Here is a 23,566-nt window from a genome sequence, read left to right as displayed (position 1 = left end):
CCTGACTAGAACCAAAAAATTTGATCATATTACTCCAGTGCTAGCCTCCCTACACTGGCTTCCTGTTAAGGCAAGGGCTGATTTCAAGGTTTTACTGCTAACCTACAAAGCATTACATGGGCTTGCTCCTACCTATCTTTCCGATTTGGTCCTGCCGTACATACCTACACGTACGCTACGGTCACAAGACGCAGGCCTCCTAATTGTCCCTAGAATTTCTAAGCAAACGGCTGGAGGTAGGGCTTTCTCCTATAGAGCTCCATTTTTATGGAATGGTCTGCCTACCAATGTGAGAGACGCAGACTCAGTCTCAACCTTTAAGTCTTTACTGAAGACGTATCTCTTCAGTAGGTCCTATGATTAAGTATAGTCTGGCCCAGGAGTGTGAAGGTGAACGGAAAGGCTGGAGCAACGAACCGCCCTTGCTGTCTCTGCCTTGCCGGTTCCCCTCTTTCCACTGGGATTCTCTGCCTCTAACCCTTTTACAGGGGCTGAGTCACTGGCTTACTGGTGTTCTTCCATGCCGTCCATGGGAGGGGTGCGTCACTTGAGTGGGTTGAGTCACTGACGTGGTCTTCCTGTCTGGGTTGGCGCCCCCCCTTGGGTTGTGACATGGCGGAGATCGTTGTGGGCTATACTCGGCCTTGTCTTAGGACGGTAAGTTGGTGGTTGGAGACATCCCTCTAGTGGTGTGGGGGCTGTGCTTTGGCAAAGAGGGTGGGGTTATATCCTGCCTGTTTGGCCCTGTCCGGGGGTATCATCGGATGGGGCCACAGTGTCTTCTGATCCCTCCTGTCTCAGCCTCCAGTATTTATGCTGCAGTAGTTTATGTGTCGGGGGGCTAGGGTCAGTCTGTTACATCTGGAGTATTTCTCTTGTCTTATCCGGTATCCTGTGTGAATTTAAATATGCTCTCTCTAATTCTCTCTTTCTGTCTTTCTCTCGGAGGACCTGAGCCCTAGGACCATGCCTCAGGACTACCTGGTATGATGACTCCTTGCTGTCCCCAGTCCACCTGGCCGTGCTGCTGCTCCAGTTTCAACTGTTCTGCCTGTGGCTATGGAACCCTGACCTGTTCACCGGACGTGCTTGTTGCACCCTCGACAACTACTATGATTATTATTATTTGACCATGCTGGTCATTTATGAACATTTTAACATCTTGACCATGTTCTGTTATAATATCCACCCTGCACAGCCAGAAGAGGACTGGCCACCCCTCATAGCCTGGTTCCTCTCTAGGTTTCTTCCTAGGTTTTTGTCCTTTCTAGGGAGTTTTTCCTAGGGAGTTTTTCCTAGCCACCGTGCTTCTTTCACATGCTTTGCTTGCTGTTTGGGGTTTTAGGCTGGGTTTCTGTACAGCACTTTGAGATATCAGCTGATGTACGAAGGGCTATATAAATACATTTGATTTGATTTGATTTGATTTTGGCTTAGGTTTTTAAAGCTTAACAATGAATAAACCAAAAACAAAACCTCCAACAAAACACCATGCAAAGGGGAATCATGTAGGCCAATTACAGCAACATTTGAGCAGTAGCCTAGGCTGGCTCCTCAACTACAATAGATTTTGAGTGCACCATACAGAAATGCTGCATTCAACCGCACTGGTGATCCATGCAGTGCAAAACAATTTAAAACTTGTTTTAAGTTTAAACGTTACAACAGCCTATAGCCACATTTTTGTTATTTGGAGTTATTACATACTTTTTGATTAGGGTCGCAGCATATTATGCACATCTGCAAACATAGCAGCAAAGTTTGGACAAATATTATTTATTTATCTCTTTTGTTTTAATATGTTAACATGCTATATACAGCATCCTACAGTATGTTCATAAATGGACATCATAAAGGGCTATATTTTTTCAAATTAAACAATGGCCAGTTTGGGTCAGAGTTGCGCATGAAAAAAAACAAAAAAAACAAATAGGCTATGTCTGGCCAACGGATTCGTAAAGTTTTTTTCAATATGGCCCTTGCGCTGATTGAGTTTGACACCCCTGGGCTAGTGTATCTATTTATGTAGGATCCTAACGTTAGTTAGCTAGCTGTCACGCTTACTCTTGCTCCCTCCATCCGGCGCTCAACGTCAACGGTCTACTAATCACAGGTCCTGGCAACCCGCATTGTGCACTCCTGGCAACCATCATTGCACACACCTGCTCCCCATCGTTATGCACACCTGGAATTCATCACCACCCTTATTACTCTCCCTTCATATAACCCTCAGTAGCCTTTGTCATCAGGCAGTATTGGTTTTGGTTATGTTCAGTACGTTGCTCCTGTTTTGTATGATCTTATTCAAATTAAATTCACCTTCTGCCTGACTCCCTGTGTATACGTTACAGGATACTGCCTCTCGAAAATATGGAAGCAGCAGAAGTTAACCTCTATGGGCTAGGTGGGACGCTTGCGTATAATGTCACCAAAACCCAGAAGACAGCTAAATGCAGCACTCACCTTTGATGATCTTCATCAGATGACAACCCTAGGACATTATGTTATACAATACATGCATGTTTTGTTCAATCAAGTTCATATTTATATCAAAAACCAGCTTTTTACATTAGCATGTGACGTTCAGAACTAGCAAACTTCCGGGGAATTCGCTAACATTTTACTAAATTACTCACGATAAACGTTCACAAAAAGCATAACAATTATTTTAAGAATTATAGATACAGACCTCCTCTATGCACTCGATATGTCCGATTTTAAAATAGCTTTTTGGTGAAAGCACATTTTGCAATATTCTAAGTACATAGCCCAGGCATCACGGGCTCGCTATTTAGACACCCGGCAAGTTTAGCACTCACCATAATCATATTTACTATTATAAAAGTTTGATTACCTTTTGTTGTCTTCGTCAGAATGCACACCCAGGACTGCTACTTCAATAACAAATGTTGGTTTGGTCCAAAATAATCCATCGTTATATCCGAATAGCGGCGTTTTGTTCGTGCGTTCCAGACACTATCCGAAATAGTAAAGAAGTGTCGCGCGCATGGCGCAATTCGTGACAATTAAATTCTAAATATTCCATTACCGTACTTCGAAGCATGTCAACCGCTGTTTAAAATCAATTTTTACGACATTTTTCTCGTAGAAAAGCGATAATATTCCGACAGGGAATCTCCTTTTCGGCAAACAGAGGAAAAAATCCCAAAGGCGGGGGCGGTCGGGTCACGCGCCTAAACCCAGTGTCCCTTGATCGGCCACTTGAGAAAGGCGATAATGTGTTTCAGCCTGGGGCTGGAATGACGACATTCTGTTTTTTCCCGGGCTCTGAGCGCCTATGGACGACGTGGGAAGTGTCACGTTAGAGCAGAGATCCTTAGTAAATGATAGAGATGGAAAAGAAGTTCAAGAAATGGTCAGACAGGCCACTTCCTGTAAAGGAATCTCTCAGGTTTTGACCTGCCATTTGAGTTCTGTTATACTCACAGACACCATTCAAACAGTTTTAGAAAATTTAGGGTGTTTTCTATCCATATGTAATAAGTATATGCATATTCTAGTTACTGGGTAGGAGTGGTAACCAGATTAAATCGGGTATGTTTTTTATCCAGCCGTGTCAACACTGCCCCCTAGCCCTAACAGGTTAAGGATATCTCCCAGGAATAGTAACACTTACCTGTCAACACCACGACCAGCTGCCTCAGCTGGGTACGGTAATGGATGAGGTCCTCCATGTTCTCCACCACCTCGACAACACCTTGGAGGATCACATCACTCATATCCGGGTAGTCCTGAGACGCCTCCTGGAGAACCATCTGTACTTCAGAGCGAAGAAGTACTAGTTCCATCAGGCTGCTGTCTCCTTCTTGGGATATTGGATCAGCCCGCATGGAGTGGTTATGGAGGAGAGGAAGGTCGATGCAGTCAGGTCATGGCCAGTCCAAACCACCATAAAGGGACTACAAAGTTTTTTGGGGTTTGCCAACTTCTACCGCCAATTCATTAAAAACTTACGCTCAATCGCCTCTCCTCTCAGCTCTCGCCTCAAAAGTGGCCCCTGCAAGTTGTTGTTGAGTCCTACAGCCAATGAGGCCCTCCGACTACTGAAGGGGCGTTTCACTTCTGCCCCGTTGCTGAAACACCCAGATCCTACGCTGCCCTTCATGCTGGAGGTGGATGCCTTAGCATTAGCTAGTTGATGTTGTTGATGTACATAGGCAACTGCGGGAGAACGATGTAGTTCCCAAATGGAATAGGACTCCGTACAGTATTTACATATTTGCAGAAATCCATTCAGGTGGATTTTGTTGCTTTTGGTGAATGAGTTCTACTGACTTAAATTCACAGTTCAAAGTGAATGATGGCAGGCCCATGTGGCAAATTGCTTATCTGCATATAGGCCTACTGTAGCTCTGATTAGCTATGGCACACCGATCGGCGTAGACTCCGATTGGCATAGACTCCGATCGGCGTAGACATTTTTATTTACTGCAGTGTTTTGTTCAAACACACGGCCGCTTTCCCACTTTACTACTATAGAATTTTCACAAATGTCTTACTATACGTCATTCCCAAACATTCTATAAACTTGAAAATGACCATCTCTAAATGCTCGCATGTCAGAAGGAAAAAAAGTGTAATATTCTTCCTGGGGGTGTATTTGATAAGATTTCATGTTGTTAAAACGCTGTCAGTGCCACTATAATCTGAATATTCTCTCATTGATTCAATGTACTTATTATTTCAGCAATTTGAGTTTGGGTTTTCAGTAAGTTGTCTTTTGTTGGTGTGGCATATTATTCTGTTTTAGTGTTACTCCTGAATCACAATGATAAATATAATAGTTTTTCTGCAGTGTAGGCATAGTATAGGAATAGGCCCACATGTGAAATCAGTCATTGATACAGACATGGTGGTATAGCAGGAAGATCAGAAGGTTGTAAACCAAGAGGTTGTGAGTTCAAGTCCCAGGTAATGTTAAATAATAATTATTGTATGAATAAACACATAAAATGTAAACATTTATGTCATAGTGTGTCAAATATGAAAAGTGTGTGTGTGATGTCCCTAGCATTGCCAAAAGACAAAGTGCAGTGCAGTGAATGGATCAGTGGTACATCAATCAGGGCCTTCCGGAGACACCTGAAACCCCACCTCTTCAAGGAATACCTGGGATAGGATAAAGTAATCCTTCTAACCCCCCCTTAAAAGATTTAGATGCACTATTGTAAAGTGGTTGTTCCACTGGATATTATAGGTGAATGCACCAATTTGTAAGTCGCTCTGGATAAGAGCGTCTGCTAAATGACAAAAATGTAAAATGTAAAATGTTGATGGACTTGGTAACAGTAACGAGGGGTGATGTGTAATGAAACTAGGGTGCATATTCCCTGGGTAAATCTTTTTTTTTGGGGGGGGGGGGGGGGGGGGTTCTTTGCAATCATCAGGTGATGTCCTGGGACAAACCGGGAACTTGACAAAAACCTCTAAAGGACCATAACACAACGTCCTAGAACGTTCAGGGGACCTTCAGGGGACCACGACACAAAATCCCAAGAAACTAAAAAAAATGTCATCGGGGACGTCATCGGGACAAACTGGGAACTAGACAAAACTTCCAGGGGACCGTGACATAAAGTTCCAAGAACATCCTAAAAAGGTCCTCGGAATGTCCACAGGACCAACCGGGAACTAGACAAAACCTCCCAGTGGACCTTGCCACATCATCCTGACAACTTTAGGCAACCATTTTGTGACGTCCCAGGGATGTCCTAATGACTCATTATTGTTTGCAGGGTGGTGAGCTCTGGTTTGTTGAAAACACAAAGTTTAATATTTGTTACTCATCCTGTAGTGACTCTTATCAACTGTATGCAGGGGGGTTTCTTTTCTGTTCAGGAATTCAGCATTCTCTGTGTTGCTCTTGCCATCCCTTCTTGTCACACCTCTGTGAAGCAATAGGTTCTGTAGGTCTGATATCTGATTGGAAGTTAACTCAACAGTAATGCTATTGGTCAACAATTCAGATTTTGAATCCAAACAATTCAGATTTTATAAAGAGGTCTCAGATTCATTGTCTCTTTCGCTTTGTTCCTGACCTGCGCTGGTGAGATACAGTCGCTCTCTTTCTCTCTCCACCCTAGGGACTCTTGGGGCATGGCCTTCAGGCTATGAATTCTCTCTCTCACTCCCTTTCTGATCATGCACAGAATAATGCCTTGTAATGCTTGGTAATGCTTTGTAACTTAAGCTTTATGCCTTGTGAAGATGGCGCCAGAGGGGATGGCTGCCGTCTTATCAGCTCTTAACCAGCCATGCAATTTTATTTGTTTTTTCCGCGTTGTTCGTAACTTGTTTTGTACATAATGTTGCTGCTACCATCTCTTATGACCGAAAATAGCTTCTGGACATCAGAACTGCGATTACTCACCTCAGGTTAGACAAAGAGTCTTTCTTCAATGAGTCGGGCAGGAGGGAGATACTATAGACACCGGGCCAGGCCCAGATCCATGTCATTCACTGGAGAAGAAAACTGAGATTTCGCAGAAAAAGTTCAGGGTGCTTGTAAGGATCAGGCGACAAGTGGCTAATCTGCCTTTGCCTTCCGCCCTGCTAGCTAACGTGCAATCGCTGGAAAATAAATATGACGAACTGAATGCATGTATATCCTACCAACGGGACATTAAAAACTGTAATATCTTATGTTTCACAGAGTCATGGCTGAATGACGACATTAAGAACATACAGCTAGCTGGTGGGTTATACACTCTATCGACAGGATAGAACAGCAGCCTCTGGTAAGACACGGGGTGGGGGCCTATGCATATATGTAAATAACAGCTGGTGCACAATATCTAAGGAAGTCTTGAGGTTTTGCTCGCCTGAGGTAGAGTATCTCATGATAAGCTGTAGACCACACTATCTACCTAGAGAGTTTTCATCTGTATTTTTCGTAGCTGTTTACATACCACCACAGACCGATGCTGGAACTAAAACCTCACTCAATGAGCTGTATACCACCATAAGCAAACAAGAAAACGCTCATCCAGAGGTGGCACTCCTAGTGGCCGGGGACCTTAATGCAGGGAAACTTAAATACATTTTACCTCATTTCTATCAACATGTTAAATGTGCAAACAGAGGGAAAACAATTCAAGACAACCTTTACTCCACACACAGAGACGCGTAGAAAGCTCTCCCTCGCCCTCCATTTGGCAAATCTGACCATAATTATATCCTCCTGATTTCTGCATACAAGCAAAGATTAAAGCAGGAAGCACCGGTGACTAGGTCTATAAAAAAGTGGTCAGATAAAGCAGATGCTAAACTACAGGACTGTTTTGCTAGCACAGACTGGAATATGTTCCGGGATTCTTCTGTTGACATTGAGGAGTACACCACATCAGTTACTGGCTTTATCAATAAGTGCATCGAGGACGTTGTCCCCACAGTGACTGTACACATGTACCCCAACCAGAAGCCATGGATTACAGGCAACATTTGCACTGAGCTAAAGGGTAGAGCTGCCACTTTCCAGGAGCAGGACTCTAACCCAGAAGCTTATAAGAAATCCCGCTATGCCCTCCAACGAACCATCAAACAGGAAAAGCATCAATACAGGACTAAGATCGAATCGTACTACACCGGTTCCAACGCTCGTCGGATGTGGCAGGGCTTGCAAACTATTACAGACTACAAAGGGAAGCACAGCCGAGAGCTGCACATTGACACGAGCCTACCAGACGAGTTAAATAATTTATATGCTCGCTTAAAGGCAAGTAACACAAAAACATGCATGAGAGCATCAGCTGTTTTCCGAAAGACTGTGTGATCACGCTCTCTGCAGCCGATGTAAGACCTTTAAACAGGTCAACATTCACAAGGCCGCAGGAACAGAAGGATTACCAGGACGTGTACTCCGAGCATGCGCTGACCAACTGGCAATTGTCTTCACTGACATTTTCAAACTCTCCCTGTCTGACTCTGTAATACAAACATGTTTCAAGCAGACTACCATAGTCCCTGTGCCCAAGAACACTAAGGTAACCTGCCTAAATGACTACCAACCCGTAGCACTCATGTCTGTAGCCATGAAATGCTTTGAAAGGCTGGTCATGGCTCACATCACCATTATCCCAGAAAAACCTAGACCCACTCCAATTTGCATACCGCACCAACAGATCCACAGATGATGTGATCTCTTTTGCACTCCACACTACCCTTTCACACCTGGACAAAAGGAACACCTTTGCAAGAATGCTATTCATTGACTACAGCTCAGCGTTCAACACCATAGTGCCCTCAAAGCTCATCAATAAGCTAAGGACGGTGGGACTAAACACCTCCCTCTGCAACTGGATCCTGGACTTCTTGACGGGCCGCCCCCAGGTGGTAAGGGTAGGTAACAACACATCCCCCCCGCTGATCCTCAACACTGGGGCCCCTCAGGGGTGCGTGCTCATTCCCCTCCTGTACTCCCTGTTCACTCATGCCTGCACAGGCAGGCATGACTCCAACACCATCATTAAGTTTGCTGATGACACAACAGTGGTAGGCCTGATCACCGACAACGATGAGACAGCCTATAGGGAGGAGGTCAGAGACCTGATCCTGTGGTGCAAGGACAACAACCTCTCCCTCAACGTGATCAAGACAAAGGAGATGATTGTGGACTACAGGAAAAGGAGGACCGAGCACACCCCCATTCTCATCGACGGGGCTGTAGTGTAGCAAGTTGAGAGTTTCAAGTTCCTTGGCGTCCACATCGCTAACAAACTAACATGGTCCATGCACACCAAGACAGTTGTGAAGAAGGCACAACAAAACCTATTCCCCCTCAGGAGACTTGGATTTGGCATGGGTCCTCAGATCCTCAAAAGGTTTTACAGCTGCATCATTGAGAGCATCCTGACGGGTTGCATCACTGACTGGTGTGGCAACCCCTCGGCCTCCGACCGCAAGGCACTACAGAGGGTAGTGCGTATGGCCCAGTACATCACCGGGGCCAAGCTTCCTGCCATCCAGGACCTCTATCGCAGGCGGTGTCAGAGGAAGGCCCTAAAAATTGTCAAAGACTCCAGCCACCCTAGTCATAGACTGTTCTCTCTGCTACCGCATGGCAAGCGGTACCGTCTAGGTCGAAGAGGCTTCTAAACAGCTTCTACCATCAAGCCATAATACTCCTGAACAGCTACTCTGTCACGTCCTGACCAAGTTGTTATTTTCTATGGCAAAGTAGGTCAGGGCGTGACAGGGGGGTGTTTGTCCGTTTTTGTATTTCTATGTTTAGTTTCTAGTTTTGTATTTCTAGGTTGGGTTTTGTTTGGCATGACCTCCAATTAGAGGCAGCCGGTTGTCGTTGTCTCTAATTGGAGGCCATTTTTAAGTTGATGTTTGTCCCACTTGTGTTTTGTGGGTGATTATAATTGTGAGTAGTGTGTTTTCCTGCTCTGCGTCACGACTTTATTGTTTTTGTATTTTCAAGTTTATTGTATATAAGGCATTCGGCTTCACGATTCAATAAAAGATGTGGAACAACGATCACGCTGCGTATTGGTCCGATCCTTCAGAAAGCCTTGACATAATCAAATGGCTACCCAGACTATTTGCATCTCCCCACATTCTAATATGTGGGGTGGATGCCGCTGCTTATCTATGCATAGTCACTTTAATAATACTACCTACTTGTACATATTACCACAATTACCTCGACAACGGTGCCCCTGCATATTGACTCTGTACCGGTACCCCTTATATTAGCCCCACTATTGTTATTTACTGCTGCTCTTTAATTATTTGTTATTCTTATCTCTTAATTGTTTTAGGTATTTTCTTAAAACTGCATTGTTGGTTAAGGGCTTGTAAGTAAGCATTTCACTGTAAGGTAAACACCTGTTGTATTCGGTGCATGTGACAAATACAATTTGATTTGTATAATGTTATCATTGATTTTGCAATGATATTAAATCTATCTTCCTTTGATATAGACAATTCTTATTCCATTCGTGATAGCCAATTCCTGTAACTGAACTATAGTTTTTTGCATGTTGCTAAATCATCTTTATTGAGTCCGATATTTCTGTTTAATAGACTTTGATCATATTAATTGCAGTCTTATCACGTGTCGCATGCTAGGTATATACAGTATAATTTCATATATGATAAATATTACCCCACTACAATCCTATAATAAAAACAAAATTCTACTGTTAGATTCCCTTGAGCTGTAATGCCCTATCAGACCTGACAATACAAGAACCGGAGGAATTGGAAGTGTGATTCTGTCGGGGTAGGTGGAAACGGATGGCAGTAATTTGAGTTGTGAAAATCGAGTTGTGCTTCAGTGGACAACAGTTGAGTGAAGTAGTAGATTTTAGTAGATGCAGGCACAGTGTCTGACAGCTCCATTTAAGACTTCTGTCTTGGCTGTGACATGCGATGGGGCCTGCCTTCACCATAGTAACTGACATCAGACGGAGCCGACAGACCGATTGTGACTCAGTAGATAAGTGAACTGCTTGCAGCCCTTACCATGGACCAACTATCTCTTAAAGGAGCTACACATAACATGTCCACTTGCAACTAGAGGCAAATGTAGCAGATGGGGTGGCAGGTAGCCTAGCGGTTAGAGCATTGGGCTAGGAAAGATTGCTTGTTCGAATCCAGAGCTGACAAGGTGAAAAATCTGATGTGCCCTTGAGCAAGGCACTTAACCCTAATTGCTGCAAGGTCGCCAGACCCTGTCCATGAACCCACTCTCCGAGGGTGTCTCATAGGGAGTTGAGATTCTTAACAGCTTCTACCCCCAAGACATAAGACTCCTGAACAGCTAATCAAATGGCAACCCAGACTATTTGCATTGCACCCCCCCCCCCCCCCCCCTTTACTCTGCTGCTACTCTCTGTTTATTATCTACTGTATGCATAGTCACTTTAACTCTACCTACATGTACATATTACCTCAATTACCTCAACTAACCGGTGCCACCGCACATTGACTTTGTACTGGTACCCCCTGTACGTATATAGCCTCGGTATTGTTACTTTACTGCTGCTCTTTAATTATGTTACTTTTATTTTGTTATTTTTGACTTATCTATTTTTTTACTTAACACTTATTTTTCTTAAAACTGCATTGTTGGTTAAGGGCTTGTAAGTAAGCATTTCACTGTTGTATTCAGCACATGTGACAAATACAATTTGATTTGATATGCAAAAAACACATTTCCAAATAGGACAAATATAAGCACTCATCTAATGTATTATTATTAAATGTCAATTACATACCATTAGCAGCAAATGAATAGAATCCACAACACATACTTTTTAGAACAGCGCGCAACAATTCTATTAAGCATTTTTTTACAGCAACTAGCCCATTCGGCTGTTGTTGTTGTGCGTACAACGTTCAGAATTACGTTTGGTTCTTGTTTGCGAGGTTGACAACAATAGCAAAAACATTGGCAGAACTAAACTTCTTCACATCTTTGAAACTGATGTTTTTTGGACTCCGTAGATAAGTGAACTGCATACAACCCTTTCGATGAGCCAACTATACCTTAAATAGCCTCCTTCAGGAGAGTTTAGGTTGATCAGCTTGAGGATCGTGCTCCTCTGTTTACTATAATAATAATAATAATAATAATAATAATGACAATAATAATAACTTTGTTATTTGCTCTACAATTTATAACTTTGTTAAGATGCTCTACAATTTATCAGTAACAATTCAACTAACTATCTACTAACCCCAGCTCTAACCCTAACCTTAACTCTTATCCTAACCCTTACCCTAACTCTAGCCCTAACTGTAATCTTAGCAAGCTGTTGCTTAGTACTAGCATCTACAGATGGAAAATCCGGACTATCCAAATAAAGTGTGACCACTTTATTTGTATAGTGCTTTTCAATACACGTAACAAAGTGTTTCACATCATAAAATAATGAAATAAAAGTATTAACAAAGAATCAAAGACAGGAGGAAGAAGAATAAAAAAAGATAGCTAATTAAAATCATACATTCAAAGCATCTTCATGAAAGTATGTCTTCAGCAGGGATTTAAAAAGAGGCAATGAATCTGCAAGCTATAAGACAAATCCTTTTTTCACATGTTGTTATGTTGAGGTTTGTTCACTCAAGTTGTATCTTTGTGTTCTTGTATTTTGAAGGTCACATATGAGTATGTAACATTTTCTATGTGACTTTCCTTTTCAACATGTAATGTTGATATTTGTTAGAATACCACAAACATTACATGCCTGGGATGTTATTGGTTTAAAGACCAAACGAATAATACAGCTTCACAGATGGCCATGTGCCTCTGTGAAAACATTAGCATGTTCAGTAACTTTTCTCAGATTAATATTTGCAAGCACATTTGTACTTCGTTACATTTAATGACTTGCTATCTGCTGTACACACATTCCATTATAAAATATGGTAAATTCAAAATATTTACAGTAGGATAATCCTAGGAAAAAATGTGTTGCCAGGGTTATGGCTTTAATGATCCAAACCTTGACCCCCCGCTAGTTAAAATGAGATGCAGTTTTTGGTTATACAGTAGGCTACTCATTTGATTCTGGTGTTTATTAATGATTTAGTATAATTTTCACTGAGTTTTTTGGGAAAAAAGATGAGGTAGGGTTGGTAAGTAGAAAACAGACGCTCAATTGCCTAAAGTTCTCTCCAAGCTGACTTCCTAGATTACTGCAGACCTAGATGATCCGTCTGTGTCTCTTTCTCCCACTCCAGTGTTTGTGTTGGTGGGTTGAGGAGCTCTCGGTAAACCCACACAAGCACACAACATTACAGAAACTGCAAAAGGTCTTATCAAGAGCCCTGCCATTAATTGTGGGCCATATTGATTAGTGGGCCACTAAAGAGAGCAGAATAACAAGACCGTTAGCTTGAGTATGTAGGGGCGTTTTATTAGCATACTGCAAAACAGCCGGAAGCAGAAGCATACGTGTGTGCGCTGCACTGGGGTTATAAGGATATATAGTTCATCTATTTATCTAAAACTGTATTTTTAAAGAACTCATTTTAAGATGCACTCTCAAACTTTAGCATAATTTCAGCCAGTAGTTTTGAAAGTGGTGCATATGAGCCTAAACTTGTCTCAGTTTTTTGTGTGCTACGTCATCCAATTGTGTACTTGGTCTTCCATTTTGTAATATGTTACAAATTTTGCAATTAGTATGATATCATACAAATTTAGCAATTTTAGCAAGTGATATGTTACAAATCCAGTTCGTGCAAACAAATGTGTTATGTTTAAGATCCCGGAATGAATTTTTAAGTTACAGAGATCCGTACAGTATGTGACTCCATATAAAAGGTTCTGTGATTTATTGATTTAGATTGAGATTATTATGCCCATGTTGCCATAATGTGTCCTTGGTTTTGTTTAGGGAATACTTCAAGTACAATTCAAAATATCCTTATTTTCTCCTGTATCTTTTTCTATTAATTTCCACACATTCTCTTCAGTACTAGGCTTAGTTTTATGAACAATGCCTGGTGGGCATGCCTTAGTAGATGTGCTGGCAAGTAGTCACCCATTTTGATCCTATTCTATTATTATAGTGGTAGACATGAAACTTAAAATGCTTTTGACAAGGACAGTAATAAATACAGATATTTGAGATTATTACATTTCTGTATATTTCCCACAATCCAACTTGATTGATTTTATCAGAGAGAATACGCGTGTAGGATATTAATTGGAGCCAGTTTGCTACAGCAGGAAAATAATCCTGCAGCAACAGGAAATGTGAAATATTATGTCGATTATAATTAATGGACATTTTTGTAGGGGTTGATACATTTTCGTAAGGAAAAATCAGTCTGATATTTCAAAGTGGAAATGACATACTTCAGAAGCCTTTTTAAACCTCTATACACTATATGTTTAAGATGTCCTGTATTGCAGCACCATTCTCCTGCAGCAGAGAGGTCAAATTAAGATCCTACATCTGTAAGGACCATTTGTTCAACAGCGTTGTGATTGACATCTGTGGTATATTTGGGTTTCACCTACATGGATTACAATAGCATCTGCGCAAAGGGATAAGAATTAAAGTTATTATTCTGTCAAATGTCTAACCTTTGTTTTCTCTGTATCTCAGTTTTACCTTGAACATACAAATAGAACAAGCATTGTGCGTCACTGAAACATATGCTGCCTCCAACACTTGTTAAAGACATCCCTCACTGATCCGTCGCAGCTCCTTATTTTGGTGCCAGGCATTTTGCTAATTGAATGTGACATAATAAGGACATGTTCACAAGTTAGGAAAACTGTGGGAGTACACTGGGGGGAAAAATGGCTGATCCATGTATATCATCAGAGACTGACTGATGTGTTTGTAAAGCCAACGTGTCATGCAAACCGTTTGTGACAGGAATGTCTCAGAAAATACAGATTTTCTACGAGATGTGACAAAAAACCTAATAAAGTGGTTTACCATTGGGGGAGAAAGCTGGTATTTCACGGTACTGTGTTTTGGGTCTGTTGTGGGGTGTTGCTATGTGGCAAATGATAAGATCCAACGTTGTTTACACCAAATAGAAAGTTGGAAGGATAGTTTGGAGATGGAATTATTCTGAAACCAAGGATTGCTTCATCTATGGAGAAGTATTTAAATGTAGGGAAGTATTTAAATATAGCATACTGTTTTCACCATAGTGAAAATATGTAACGGTTTGATTGAATCTGACTGCTAGTGTCAAACCTTGATAGAGATTTACACATGTTCACACAATGTTCAATTTAATTCATTGTGTTGAATGATTGTGACTCATTACAAGGTTGTATTGCCTGGCTAATATGTTATAAGATAAACTTAATTGAATCAAGCCTACGTCTGTGATGTAAAATAGTAAAATAATCATGTTCCGTATGGCAATATCTCATTTTCAACCTACTTTGTCTTTGATTCCTTCCAGTTCTTTGTTAACTGTGACATTGACATCAGTGCTAGCTATCTGCAAACCGAAACATTGTTGAATGCCATTACGCTTATTAAAGGGATTGTTCACCCAAATTACCAAATGACATACTGGTTTCCTTACCCTGTAAGCAGTCTATGGACAAGGTACGCAGTTTATAGACAAGGGGCTATCCCTTTATTCAGAACATGTTTTTTAAACATTAAATTAAACCAAAACTGTTTTTTGTCATACCCACTACCATTTATACTAAAATTGACTAAACAAACAAGTTTTTCTACAGCATGGAAGCAGCACTCAACCAAGGCTGCTCCATCTTGGGAATATTGCAAGTCAGACCCTTGTTGTTATGCCTGCACTATCTACTGTATCAGTTTCTTCATCTGTTTCATGGCATGAGCAGCAGGTGTCTCCTCATTCATGTTACACTAAAGGGACACACTGGTGATGTTGCAGAATCTCATCAGGAGATGTACCAAGGCTGCCAAACCTCAGTTTCACAACACACTGCATAAGCATGTTGTTTGTGCTGGGGAGAAGGGGGCTATTAGGCATTCATTTTGCACACAATTTAAACACACTTGCTTTCAGACTTCTGCTTTTGAAATAAAAATGGCTGCGTGAGGTGGTATTTTTATTTTGGTTATGAAACATATTGAGTTGTTCATTTGTTTAATGGTTTGAGGTTAGTAGTTTTGATCAATAATCAACTTGTTGACTTTTACTTAAGGATGTACATGTGACATTCTGTGGGCAAACTACCTGTACTACACCCAATTTCCCCTATATGACATCAGGGTCATGTTCAGTACGGACAAAACGTTTTTAAACGGTATGAAACTGGAGGGTATTGCCTTAACTTTTAGTTTTACATTGCCATTGCAAAGCGTTTTGCTACGGTGTTCCCTGCTGAACACAACCTAGTTCTAGGATCTGAGTTAAGCTAAATGAAATTTGGCCAAAAATTATGACTACAGATTTAGTGCAGTTTAAGCGTGCAAACTAATTTCTTTACTTGGTGTCACGGTTGTCATAGGAATGAGAGGACCAAAGTGCAGTGCGTGTGTCGTTCCACATATTTATTTACTCTGTGAAACGATGCAGTACATAAATAAACTGAATACACAAAACAACAAACCGTGACGCAGTGGAGAAACAAACACTACTCAAATATAATCACCCACAAAACGCAGGTAGAAAAAACACTACTTAAGTATGATCTCCAATTAGAGACAACGAGGACCAGCTGCCTCTAATTGGAGATCATCCCAAACAAACCAACATAGAAATACAAAAACTAGAAACTAAAAACATAGAAATAGAACACATAGAATAAACCCCCCTGTCACGCCCTGACCTAATCTACCATAGAAAATAACAGCTTAACATGGTCAGGACATGACAAATGGGCTTAAATAGTATTTCTTCATTTCAAAAGTCTTAGAACGATTTTCAAAGCTTTTGTGAAACTAACATGCTCCAGAAGGCCAAAAGTAGAATTAATCTGCTGTAATATAGCCTAATTTATTCTATCTTCTCAATTAGCCAGGACGACTATTGACAGGTAATGATCTACCCTGGATAATTGTATTATTGTATTAAAAAGTTACATCTTTGTGGTGGGCCCAGTCTGGCAGCAATATGATAGATGAATGAGGGAGAGAAACAACAGCAGTCAATTACAGCAGTTATAAATAACGTCATATAATTAAGGCCTTCAGGTACTCTGGAGGTTGGAAGGTGGCCAATCAGTTGACAACATGGTTTCAATGGTTTCACTGTGTTCTTATGACTTCGTCTGCTTCCCAAATGGAATCCTAATCCTTATATAGTGCATTACTTTTGGCCAGGCCCATAGGGCTCTGGTTAAAAGTAGTGCACTTTGTTGGTAATTCAGGAGAGTGTCTCGTAAGGGAGGCAAAGTTGGCATAGCCTGACAAATTCCATGATTGTAAGCTAAATTCAGACTAAACAATAAGCGTGATGGCTTAAATGGTTTTGAAAAAATAATATTTCAGAGAGAAGTATCTAACAAAATAACTACATACATTCACTAATTATAAACTATTTACACTACCGGTCAAAAGATTTAGAACACCTACTCATTCAAGGGCTTTTCTTTATATATACTATTTTCTGCATTGAAATAACACATATAGTAACCACATGTAGTAACCAAAAAAGTGTTAAACAAATCAAAATACATTTTATATTTGACATTCTTCAAATAGCCACCCTTTGCCTTGATGACAGCTTTGCACACTCTCGGCATTCTCTCAACCAGCTTCACCTGGAATGTTTTTCCAACAGTCTTGAAGGAGTTCCCACATATGATGAGCACTTGTTGGCTGCTTTTCCTTCACTCTGCAGTCCAACTCATCCCAAACCATCTCAACTGGGTTAAGGTCAGGGGATTGTGGAGGCCAGGTCATCTGATGCAGCACTCCATCACTCTCCTTCTTGGTAAAATAACCCTTACACAGCCTGGAGGTGTGTTGGGTCATTGTCCTGTTGAAACAAATGATAGTCCCGCTAAGCCCAATCCAGATGGGATGGTGTATCAGTGTATCAGAGGGAAATACACATGCGGAGATCATCTGTTCACCCACACCACGTCTCACAAAGACACGGCGGTTGGAACCAAAAATCTCAAATTTGGACCAAAGGACAGATTTCCACCAGTCTAATGTCTATTGGTCGTGTTTCATGGCTCAAGCAAGTCTCTTCTTATTATTGGTGTCCTTCAGTAGTGGTTTCTTTGCAACAATTCGACCATGAAGGCCTGATTCACAGTCTCCTCTGAACAGTTGATGTTGAGATGTGTCTGTTACTTGAACTCTGTGAAACATTTATTTGGGCTGCAATTTCTGAGGATGGTAACTCTGATGAACTTATCCTCTGCAGCAGAGGTAACTGCGTTTTCCATTCCTGTGGCGGTCCTCATGAGAGCCAATTTCATCATAGCGCTTGATGGTTTTTGCGACTGCACTTGAAACTTTCAAAGTTCTTGAAATTTTCCATATTGACTGACCTTCATGTCTTAAAGTAATGATGGACTTTTGTTTCTCTTTGCTTATTTGAGCTATTCTTGCCATAATATTGACCCGATTCAGGAAACTAGCCGTATGCCGCAAGTCATTACTTCAGAGTAGAGCCATTTGAATGTAAAAAAAAAAAATTGGGGGGCATAAATGCCTTCTTGAACATGTGAACTTTCATGTGCCTTAATAACAAACTTGTATGCCGTCTGTAAATACTAATGAAATTGTTAAATTACGAACCTTGTTGGTTAACCCTCCTGTTGCGTTCGTTTTATGTTAATTAATTCTGTCTTCCCAGTTCAAAATGACGTCACATTATAGCTGATTATAAATCCATAATAATACATATATTATCACCTAATGTTGTGTTAGATCTTTTTATCAACTTAAGTTCTTGTGAACATTACAAGTTTTGAACTTCTATTTGCTATTTATGGCCTGTAGGCCTCATTGACATGAGCTCATACAACTAGTTTTTGAGTAAAAAAAAGCATAATGTACGGATTATTTTGACTATAACAAATACTCAGATGAAACATATTGTGCTATTTATCACAGACTACTTTGTGTCAAAGTTTAACAAGGACTCTCTCTTCCTCACCAGTGTCATGATCAAAGATATGAACAAGAGCCTCACATACAGTATATTGTTTGGTCATTGTGCTGCCACAGAATGAATTGTGAGCAAGGCCTCAAAAAAGCTTTATATACCAGAGCTGCGAGAAAAGTTCTATTAAATTATTGAAACAATGTTGCGATTGTTTGTGAGAATGCCAACAGGTGTGGTTTCTGTGGGGGAAAGATTCTATTGGAGAAATGTTCCCGTGGGGATTGCCATGGAAGCCAAGAAGGGGAGTGAGGTGTGTGTGTGTGCTCAAACACACATGCGTTTGGGGTCTGGGTGAGGAAGTGTGTCCATCTGATGAATGGGCATGTGCCTGAACTCAATTTTATATGCTAATTGTAGTCTCACTCATTCAATTCTAATGACCGGTCATTTTTGACCGGGAACACCACAGGTGTACAAAAGTTAAATAAAACACCCAAAATTTAGTGAAAATCATCCAAATGTATTTTGCGTATTTGTATTTGTATTTATTATGGATCCCCATTAGCTGCTGCCAAAGCAGAAGCTACTCTTCCTGGGGTCCAGCAAAATTAAGGCAGTTATACAATTTTTAAGCATTACAATACATTCACAGATTTCACAACACACTGTGTGCCCTCAGGCCCCTACTCCACCACTACCACATATCTACAGTACTAAATCCATGTGTATGTGTGTTGCTTCACAGTCCCCGCTGTTCCATAAGGTGTTTTTTTATCCGTTTTTTTAAATCTAAATTTAATGCTTGCGTCAGTTACTTGATGTGGAATAGAGTTCCATGTAGTCATGGCTCTATGTAGTACTGTGTGCCTCCCATAGTCTGTTCTGGACTTGGGGACTGTGAAGAGACTTCCTGTGGCGTGTCTTGTGGGGTATGCATGGGTGTCCGAGTTGTGTGCCAGTAGTTCAGATGCCCTGTGTGGACAAAGTCATGGAACCTTATGACAATCAGATTAAATGAACTCCATTTTTCAGAGAGAAAACTTGTAAATCGATCCAATTCGACAGGAACACAGCAGGAGGGTTAAGCCACAGATAAAGCTTGCAACCTTCCCACTAGCCATGATTGACTGATATAATGAGTGGGCTGGACATGCCGAGAGAGGAGAGAGGATTGGTCTGCCATAGAAGCTCGTCAGTCTATCGAATGCAGCTTTTTTTTATGTATTGTGTAGTGGAGCTGCGTAAGTGTGGCTCTCCACTTTCTGGAGAATCAAGTTTTGAAATCAGTGGAATTAGAGTATGATAGCAAAAGAGATGGAAACACCTGTATCTGTATTACATCTTCAAATTAAGGGCAACCGTGGCATGACATTCCTGACAGGGAGACGCGTCCATGCACGATGATGTATACAGGTAAGATAGTCTAGCGTTAGCTAGCTACATTTTCAGATATTACACATTTTATAATTTTGACAGAAAGTGGTTTCATTTCAAGCTAAAGTATACTGTTAGCTAGCTAGCTAAGGTTAGCTGGCTGGCTCTCTAGCTGATGTTATCATTCGTTTCCCAGAGCCGTTTGCTTTTTTAGTTAGCTAACATTGAACGTGGTTGGTTAGCTCCCAGCACTGTGGCATTGTTGGCACTGTTCATTGTTGTTTAACTAGCTAACGTTAGCTGGCTGGCTCGTTAGCTAATGTTACATGACGTGTGTACAACACCCATTGAATATGGTCGGTGTCAGTAAACGTCAGCAAAAAAGCGTAATGAAATTGTTGCCAGCAGAGCTGGTTAGGCTGTTTTCATGCTATCCAGAGGTAAAGAAATCATCGGCCAGAGCGTCAAGTGAAAAACGAGATGCGTGGGGCTAAAGCTTAGGCTGAATGGGTGTAGACAAAGAAGAGCTCTTCACTAGATAGCAAAACATTCAAAGGCGATTTTCTCAAAATGAAGTTTACAAGTTCAACCTTCAAAGCAGAATTACTTTCCAATTGTTCCTCAAATGCAGTGTACGATACACCAATTTGTAGTTCTGAGTCTCTACTTTTATTGAATGTAAAAAACACAATTTCAAATTTTGCTACATAAGACCGAATCCAGGTGTTGAGTCACACATGGACTTGGTCTTTTGCTGAATAGGGCTATCTTCTGTTTACCCCTCTACCTTGTCACAACACAACTGATTGGCTCAAATGCATTAAGAAGGAACGAAATTCCACAAATTAACATTTTAAGAAGGCACACCTGTTAATTTAAATGCATTCCAGGTGACTACCTCATGAAGCTGGTTGAGAGAATGCCAAGAGTGTGCAAAGCTGTCATCAAGGCCAAAGGGTGGCTATTTTAAGAATTGTTTATTTACATTTTTATTTAACTTGGCAAGTCAGTTAAGAACAAATTATTATTTACAATGACGGCCTAATATATAATATATTTGTCACGGTTGTCGTAGGGTAAAGTGGACCAAGACGCAGCGGGGAAATGTGCACTCATCTTTTATCAAATGGACAAGAAGGTGAACCAAAACAACACGTACACAAAAAAAACACAACGACTAATAACAGGCCGGTAAGGCACAAAGCTATACACAGCACAATCTCCCACAAAACACTAAAACAAACACATACCTATATATAGTACCCTCAGAGGCAACTAGAAAACACCTGCCTCCAATTGAGAGTCCAATCCCCAATTAACTAAACATAGAAATACAAAGAACTAGACTAAACATAGAAATACATTAACATAGACCAGTGCCCAAAACCCGGAATAATAAATCAAACACCCTACTAAACACACAACCACATAAAACAAATACCCCCTGCCACGTCCTGACCAAACTACAATAACAAATAACCCCTTCTACTGGTCAGGACGTGACAATATTGTCATTTGTTTAACACTTTTTTGGTTACTACATGGTTCCATATGTGTTATTTCATAGTTTTGATGTCTTCACTATTATTCTACAATGTAGAAAATAGTACAAACAAATAAAAACCCTTGAATGAGTAGGTGTTCTAAAACCTTTGACCGGTGGTATACATATAATAGGAATTTGGGTACATTTGTGGACAACAATCCTACTTATTCAACCTTTATATATACAACAGTTGCTAAGATAGGGAGTAGTCTGTCCATAAAAAAACACTGCTCTGCATTCTTAACAACACTATCAACAAGGCAAATCTACAGGCCCTACAAATCCTACTGTTCAGTAGTGTGGTCAGGTGCCACAAAGAGGGACTTGGGAAAATTGCAGTTGGCTCAGAACAGGGCAGCACCGCTGGACCTTAGAAGTACACGGAGAGCTAACATTAATGATGTGCATGTTGATCTCTCATGGCTCAAAGTGGAAGAGAGATTGACATCATCATTACTTGTTTTCGTAAGAGGTGTTGACAAGCTGAAGGTACCGAGCTGTCTGTTTAAAATACTAGCACACAGCTCGGACACCCATGCATACCCCTCAAGACATGCCACCAGAGGTCTCTTCACAGTCCCCAAGTCCAGAACAGACTATGGGAGGTGCACAGTACGACATAGAGCTATGACTACATGGAACTCTATTCCACATCAGGTAACTGACGCAAGCAGTAGAATCAGATTTAAAAAGCAGCCAAAAATACACCTTATGGAACAGCAGGGACTGTGAAGTAACACAAACATAGGGACAGACACATGCATACACACACATAATAACATACGCACTATACACACACGTACACATGGATTTTGTGTTGTAGATATGTGGTAGTGGAGTAAGGGCCAGAAGGCACACACTTAGTGTGTTGTGAGTTCTGTAGTGAATGTATTGTCATGTTTTTAAAATTGTATAACTGCCTTAATTCTGCCTGACCCCAGAAGAGTATCTGCTGCCTTTGCAGCAGCTAATGGGGATCCATAAGAAATACAAATACAAATGTATTTAAACCCAGGTCTGATCAGTGCACGTAACCTGTCTCAGTAACTACCTATGTCATTTCAACCCGCAAATTCTATTTGATGATGTTGAATCAACATGGAATACTAATTGGATTTGCAAACAGTCATCAACATAAGGGCATTTAACTTTTAACCTAAATCCAATGACATGGTGAAATGTTTGTTGATTTCAAGTTGAATTTACGTTAGTTGACAACTCAACCAAATGTAAATCAAAACTAGACGTTGAACTGACATCTGTGCCCAGTGGGTACATCTGAAAAGCCTCTGGATACTTTTGTTGGCACAAAACTACCTCCGTACATCCATTCACACTTGTGGGGGTCATAGAGCAAAATGGAGAACACCGTCATGTTCGTGAGAGTCCCCTTTCCACAGTGGGGTCATATTCGTTTGTAACCCAAACGGTTCGGACGCTACAGACAGAAGTTGGCACATTAGTGTTACCGACATCAGATGAGTCCCTTGACACTTGTGGGGGTCGTAGAGCAAAACGCAGAACACCATCATGTTCGTGAGAGTCTCCTTTCCACATTGGGGTCATATTAGTTTGTAACCCAAATGGTTCAGATGCTACAGACAGAAGTAGGCACATCAGCGTTACCGACTTCAGACGAGTCCCTTGACACTTGTGGGGGTCGTAAATTAAAATGGAAAACAGCATCGTGTTCGTGAGAGTCTCATGTTTTCATATATTGGTCATACTAGTTGTACGCCAAACCGTTTGGGCGCTTCAGACGTTTTTGTGAGAAGACCGATTTTCGGGATGGTCTGACAAATATGCAGAAGGCAGACATAGACGGATGTAATGGATTGAGACGCAGCCCATGCAAAAAAAAACATATCTCTACCATAAATTGACAGATTTTGATGGGGATTTTTTTATTATGTTACTTAGATTGACTCACGTGTGGATTAAGGATTAAGCAAAATACATAACTTTTTTAACAACTAACGAAGAATTGGACTCTGGACCAACAACCATTTAAAAAATATATCTATATTTCACCTTTATTTAACCAGGTAGGCAAGTTGAGAACACGTTCTCATTTACAATTGCGACCTGGCCAAGATGAAGCAAGCCGTTTGACACATACAACAACACAGAGTTACACATGGA

This window comes from Salmo salar, chromosome 04 (genome assembly GCF_965601325.2).
Source record: "Salmo salar chromosome 04, fSalSal1, whole genome shotgun sequence".
NCBI classification, from domain to species: Eukaryota; Metazoa; Chordata; class Actinopteri; order Salmoniformes; family Salmonidae; genus Salmo; species Salmo salar.
This window is presented reverse-complemented; position numbering follows the sequence as displayed.